The sequence below is a fragment of the Elephantulus edwardii genome, unplaced genomic scaffold, assembly GCF_000299155.1.
Source record: "Elephantulus edwardii isolate Elephantulus edwardi_28Jun2011 unplaced genomic scaffold, EleEdw1.0 scaffold00056, whole genome shotgun sequence".
Classification (NCBI taxonomy): Eukaryota; Metazoa; Chordata; class Mammalia; order Macroscelidea; family Macroscelididae; genus Elephantulus; species Elephantulus edwardii.
The window spans coordinates 7007161-7013880 of NW_006399806.1; the positions used below are offsets into that span (position 1 = coordinate 7007161).

At 37.1% G+C, this 6720-nt stretch overlaps 1 protein-coding gene across 1 annotated transcript in view; it reads left to right on the plus strand.

Moving 5' to 3' along the window:
• Positions 1–6720, plus strand: part of LOC102860898 (stromelysin-2-like) — a 49836-nt gene that overhangs the window by 2100 nt on the left and 41016 nt on the right. The gene's annotated exons all lie outside the window — the stretch shown is intronic.

Here is a 6720-nt window from a genome sequence, read left to right on the forward strand (position 1 = left end):
TCTGAAACCAGCCTGGACTTCTGGTAGTTCTCTGTTGATGTGCTGTTCCAGTCGTTTTTGGATAATCTTCAGTAAAATCTTGCTTGCATGGGGTGAATAATAACACCATGGAGTTTCTTATTCATTCGTTAGAGAAATTAAGCATGGGAGAGAAAAAATTGCAACACTATCCTGGTGATGAAACTGAGTGATAAAAGAAAGTTAAATGAAAAAAAGCAGAAGAATAAATACCAAACTCAGAAAAAAAAGTGGAAAGACTGCTGTTGCATCATGAGGGTTGAAATCAGTGTCATGAAACAAAGTATGAATAAACTTTTTAAACGAATTGATCCTTTAAACTTTTTGCAGAAATCACAAAAAAGTAAAATGAAAGTATATTTTTTTCAAATGGTGGTACTTCATATTTATAAAAACAAAACAAGTTGAATTCTGTGTTCTATCTAACAGTTTGTATTTAGGGAGTTTAAGATTTTCAACAGTGAATGCAGTGATTGGACTATTAATTTAAAAACCATGTCCAATTTAAATGAAAGTAATAACAACTTTGTTAAGTTACTCTCAGTCTAAACAAATGAATACAACTGAATTCATAGAAGCTAGAGATGGAAGGCCACACTAGGTGCCTAAAACAGACTAACAAAATATTTCTTTTTATGGAAGAATGTTTTATCACCAACATTCTTTAGAACTACAATTGCATGGTGACAAAACAAATAAATAAACAAAAGTATATAATATTTTAGCTTATTTTAATATTGTTTTAAATTCTCTATTGACTAATGGTCTCCCTCATTGCTTCTACCTAACAAGAACTATTTCAAATGTCCAATCCTGGTATACCACCAATTATTATATCTTTGATATATGCATTCGTTTTCTTTAAAGCTGTAGCATGTGTTTGAATAATCAAAACTTAATAATACTGCCCTATCACCACTTTTATTTAACCTTTGTTATACAAAATCTAGGAAAAAATGTTTCAGTTCACTCTCTGCCCCAAATAGCTTCACCCTTGACCCTGTCTTGAGAAGGCCTGACCATACCCTGATAAGAGGACCAGATGACCAGATCCTGATAAAGCCTGGCCTGATCACATCCTGACAAGACCCCTGCTCCCCACTTCCCAAGCAAACTACCATCAGGTCTCAATCTCCTTAATAGTACCTATAAAAGGAAACTGCTTTTGTCTGCCTGAAGGTCATTGTGATTTCTGGGAGTAATCACCTGGCTTCCCTCTCAGATCACTTAATAAAGGCCTGTTCATTTCTTGGGACAAGTTTCTTCTTTTCTCTCTCTTCAGCCAGCTTTTTTTCCCATCCTAACAAAATCCTTCTAAATATTTTTTTTTTTTACTAATATGAAAGAAAAAAATCAAACAACAAAATATACATTGAAATAATTCATAGGACCACCAAGAGAACAAACAGGTCTATCTTGGTGAAACTAAATCTCTCCCCACAGCCAAGAATTTTGAAACTCTGTCTCACATACTTTGGGTATGTGGGCAGGAGGGACAGACCAGTCCTTTGAGAAAAATATTATGCTCAGAAATGTGGAGGAACTGTGTAGGAGAGGAAGACCCCAGATGAGATGGATTGACATGATAAATAGGGCTAAGGGATTAGGTTTGTCAAGTCAGCAAGACCCAGGCTAGGGCTGGTTTCAGGGCTGTTCTACACATGATTGAAAACAGTCAGAGGTGACTTGACAGCACATAACAACAACAACAACAACAACAAGCTAAGTACTGTTGAGAGCTGGATGTTGTTGCTATGTGACATTGAGTCACATGCATCTCATAGCTACCCTATGTACAACCGTCCTAAACCCTGCTCTGTTCTGTGCTAATCTTACTGTCTCCAACACACCTATTCCCATTAACAAGAATGACAGAAGAACTGATGCCTTTGAACTGTGGCATTGGAGAAAAGCACTGAATATCCAGCAGACTTCCAAAGAGAAAACAGATATGTCTTAGAGAAAGTCCTGCCAGAGTGCTTCTTGGAGACAAACTGATAAAGCTTCATTTTACATTCTTTGGATATGACGGTAGGAGAGGCTATACCTTGGAGTGGCACATCATGCATAGAAGGGTAGAGGGTCGAGAGGAAGACCCTCAACCACTTCGAGTGACACAATGACTCCAGCAACAGACTCTAATGTGTCAGAGATTGTGAGGATGGCAAATGATAGGACAGTTTCACATCTGTTGTTCATAAGGACTCTATAAGTCATACTTGACTCAACAACACTTAACAACAAGGGTCAAGGACATATCACATAACCCCAATATCCCTCTGAAAGAGGTTGTGTCTCCCTCATTGTGAATGAGGCAGAGTGAGTAACAGCTGGCCCTCCAGCAGAAAAGATTCTTTATCTTTCTTCTGCTGAGGCATTGGTGGGGTATAATGATCAGGAAAGGGCTGGTTTGGGGGTATCAGAACAAATCTCTTAGTAACAAACTAAGCTGAATGAGTTTATGTACATTTCATTTTTATAGTTGAGAGGAATGAATGACTCTCAAATGTTATATATTCCTGAAAGTCATTCAACTGACTTTGAGTCTGGTTGTTAATCTCCAGCACTTTGATTTTCAAACTGGTGAGTTTTCTCCTCCATGCTGTAAAGCAAATACTTGGCTGCAGGCTGACATGCCTGGATCAGTGATCAGTACTGACTTAGGGTTTTGTCATCAAGGCAACTGCACCTCATGGCTACTCTATGAATAAAAGATCTGAGCCTTGTCTTTTCTTGTGCCATCTTCACAATATGCTCAAACCAACCATTACGGTCACTGTGTCAATGCATCTTACTGAAGGCCTTACTCTATTTTTCTGAACTTTGCCAGCATGATGTTATTTTTTCAAAGACTGGCCCATTCTGACAACATGCCAAAAGTGTGTGAGACAAAGTTTCTTTATTCTTTCCTCTAAGGAGCACCCACCCTGGTTGCACTTCCTCCAAGACAGACTTGTTTATTTTTTGGCAGTCCATGGGATATTCTTCTTTGCTCTTCTCCAACACCACAATTCAAAAACATTGATTCGACTTCTGTCAGTCTTAGTTATTATCCAACTTTCAGGTGTATAAGAAGTAATTGAAGAGTGAGCAAGCTGAGCATGCAGGACAGATGGAATTTGAGTGAGAAATATTATTAAAATAATTAGTTTGGGAGCCTCGGCAGGAAGCAGCATGCCTCGGCGGGGAGCAGTGAGCCTCAGCGGGCAGAGGTGTGCTTCGGAGGGGAGCAGTGAGCCTTGGCGGGAACCACCCACCAACAGTAAGTAAGACAGTGGGAATTTGAGTGACGTACTTAGAGAGGAGACCACTGCTGATTGCTCAACCGATTGTGGGACCCCTTCACCTTAAGCAGGAAGGAGTGAGACAGCTGGAGCTCCACTGGGGTGGCAGACCCAGTTCTCTAAGGGAAAACTAAGGCTTCTTGGTTTTTCATTCAGGTGCCCCCAGCAGGCATACCAAACTCACATGGGTCTGCGTGCCTGTCCCATCCCCCAACCCCAGCGAACATCTATGCATGTGCCAACCCTACATACATCCACACATGCACACCCTACGTGCATCTGCATGTGTAAAACCTACGTGCATCCACACATGTGCCCACCCTACGTGCGCAACTGCTCAACTTTCTTCTGTGACATCAGATAAAGGATAGCCTATTGCCTCAGGCACAAGAAACTACCACAGCAATGTCACAAAAGAAGCAGAATACCTCAACTTCCTACACAAGCCCAAAGCAAGATATCATCCCCCAAAATGACACAGTATCAATGATTTCCTGAAGCCAGAAAGTCTGATGGAACTTTCTGACATAGAACTTAAAAGAACAATGATTGAATATTTTCAATGGGTGAAAGACAAACTTGAAAAATTATAGGACATTGTAAGCAAAAACCAGGAGGAACTTAAAAAACAATCTAAAACAATGCAGATAAAACAAACAAGGCATTAGAAGCTCTGGAAAAATAGGAAACCACGATCCAAAATATAAAGTCCAATGTTTCAGATGCTGTCAACATGATAGAGGGACACATAAACAGAGTTGAAAAGAAGGAACACAGAAATAGTGAAATAAAAGCTAGAATTGTTACCACTGATCTGCTAGAGCAAAAAGCAGAATCAAAAAAAAGGAAAAGGAAGAAAACCTAAGAATAATGTGAGACACCATCAAGAGAAATAACATGAGCATCATCAGAATCCCAGAACAGGAAGAAGAAAGTAAAGGCACTGAAAAAGTTGTGGAAGAAATACTAGAGGAAAACTTCCCAGGATAATGAAGAATGAGAGAATATATATTCAAGAAGCTGAGCAAACGCCATATAGAATAGACCCCAAAAGAAAAATACCAAGGCATGTCATAGTCAAATTTGCCTGACCAAAGATAAGGAGAGAATTCTGAAAGCAGTGAGGGAGAAACAAAGAGTAACCTATAAGGGAGAGAAGATAAAATTAAGTTCCAATTTTCTCAGCTGAAACCAGCAAGCAAGAAGACAGTGGAATAACCTATATATTTTTTTATTCTATTTTATTAATTTTAATGAACATTTACAGAAATTTTGGGTTTCCATTCATTCATTATTGCACTGGAATAGCCTATATTGGGCACTCAAAGAACACAACTGTCAACCAAGAATACTGTACCAAGCAAAATTGTCCATCAAATATGAAGGAGAGATCAAGATATTCCCAGAAAAACAGAACCTAAGGGAGTTTGTAAAAACAAGACCAGCATTGTGGGAAACACTGAGAGCTGTCCTTCTTACAGAGGTGCCACAGAAAGCAGGATGGACAAAAGTAACAAGCCACAACGACAAAAAGAACTCTACAAAATTACAGCAATAACATCTTACCTCTCAATAATCACACTGAATATAAGTGGTTTAAATGCACCACTGAAGAGGAAAAAAGTAGCATATTGGATAAAAAAAATTCCAATATACAGAGACACACATGAAAAATGAACATAAAGAAAAATGAAAACTAAAAGGGTGGGAAAAGTATATCAAGCAAATGGCAACCAGAAAAAGGCAGCATAGCAATATTAATCTCTGATAAAATAAATTTCAATGCAAAAACCATCACAAAGGCTAAGGAAGACCCCCCTACATAAAGCTTAAAGGGTTCTAGAATAAGAGGACATAACAATAATAAATATCTATGCACCAAATGAAAGACCTGGAAAATATATAAAACAAACATTAACAAAACAGAAAAAAAGGAAATAGAAAGCTCTACTATAATAGTTGGAGATTTCAATATGTCACTCTCAAAAAGATAGAACTACCAGAAAGAAACTCAAGAAAGATGCTGAAGAATTAAACCATGCAATAAATCAACTTCATCTCATAGATATTTATAGGCTAATGCACCCCACCAAAAGCACAGTGCACTTTCTTCTCCAAAGTACATGGAACATTCTCTAGAATAGATCGCATTTTAGGCCACAAGGCAAGCATTAATAAATTAAAACACAGAAAAATTATAAATTATCTTCTCAGACACAATGCAACAAAATTAGAAATTAATAACAAGAGGATAAAGGATAACATACTATACGTTTGGAAGCTGAACAACACTTTACTTGAACATGACTGGGTACTAGAAAATAAAAAAGAAACCAAAAAGTTTCTTGAAACAAATGGCAGAGAAAACACAACTTACCAAAACCTCTGGGAAACAGCCAAAGCAGTAATCAGAGGTCAACTTATAGCAATAAGCAAACACATCAAAAGGCAGGGGGAAAAAATGACCATTGACTCTCTACCCAACATCTCCAATAAATTGAAAAAGAATAGTAAGAAAAACTTACCCCCTTTAAAAAAACTGAAATTATAAAAATCAGAGCAGAAATGAATGAAGCAGAAAACAGGAAAATAATTGAAATCATCAACAAAACTAGGAGTTGGTTCTTTGAAAAGGACAATAAAATTAACAAACCACTAGCTAAACTAACAAAGAAAAAAGAAGGAAAAGACACAAATAATCCAAATAAAACATGAAACGTGGAATGTCACAACAGAACAAACTAAAATAAAAAAGCTAACAATGGAATATTAGGAAAAACTATACTAAAAAAAATATGAGAACCTAGAGGAAACGGGCAAATACTTGAAAATTCAAAACCTACCTAAACTGATACAAATTGAAATTTAACACCTGAACAGGTCCATTGCAAAAGAAGACATTGAAAAAGTAATAAAATAACTTCTGGGCAAAAAAAGCCCTGAACCAGATGGTTTTACAAGTGAATTTTACCAAACATTCAGAGAACTGTCACCAATTTTACATAAACTATTTCAGAAGATAGAAAAAGATGGAATTCTCCTAGACTCATTCTATGAAGCAAACATATCCTTGATACCAAAGCCAGAAAAAGACACCATCAATATAGAAAACTACAGGCTAATATCTCTCATGAACATAGATGCAAAAATCCTGAATAAAATCGTGGCCAATAGAACCCAATGTTACATCAAAGAAATAATTCAATATGGCCATGAACAAGGGGGATTCAAAACAAGTATGCAAAGGTGGTTCAACATAAGGAAAACAATGTCATTCATCACACAAACAAAGCAAAGAACAAGAACCACATGATCCTATCAATTGATGCAAAATGGCCTTTGACAAAATCTGAAACTTTTTACTGATATAAACACTCAACAAAATAGGATTAGGGGGATATTTCTTCAGCATAGTAAA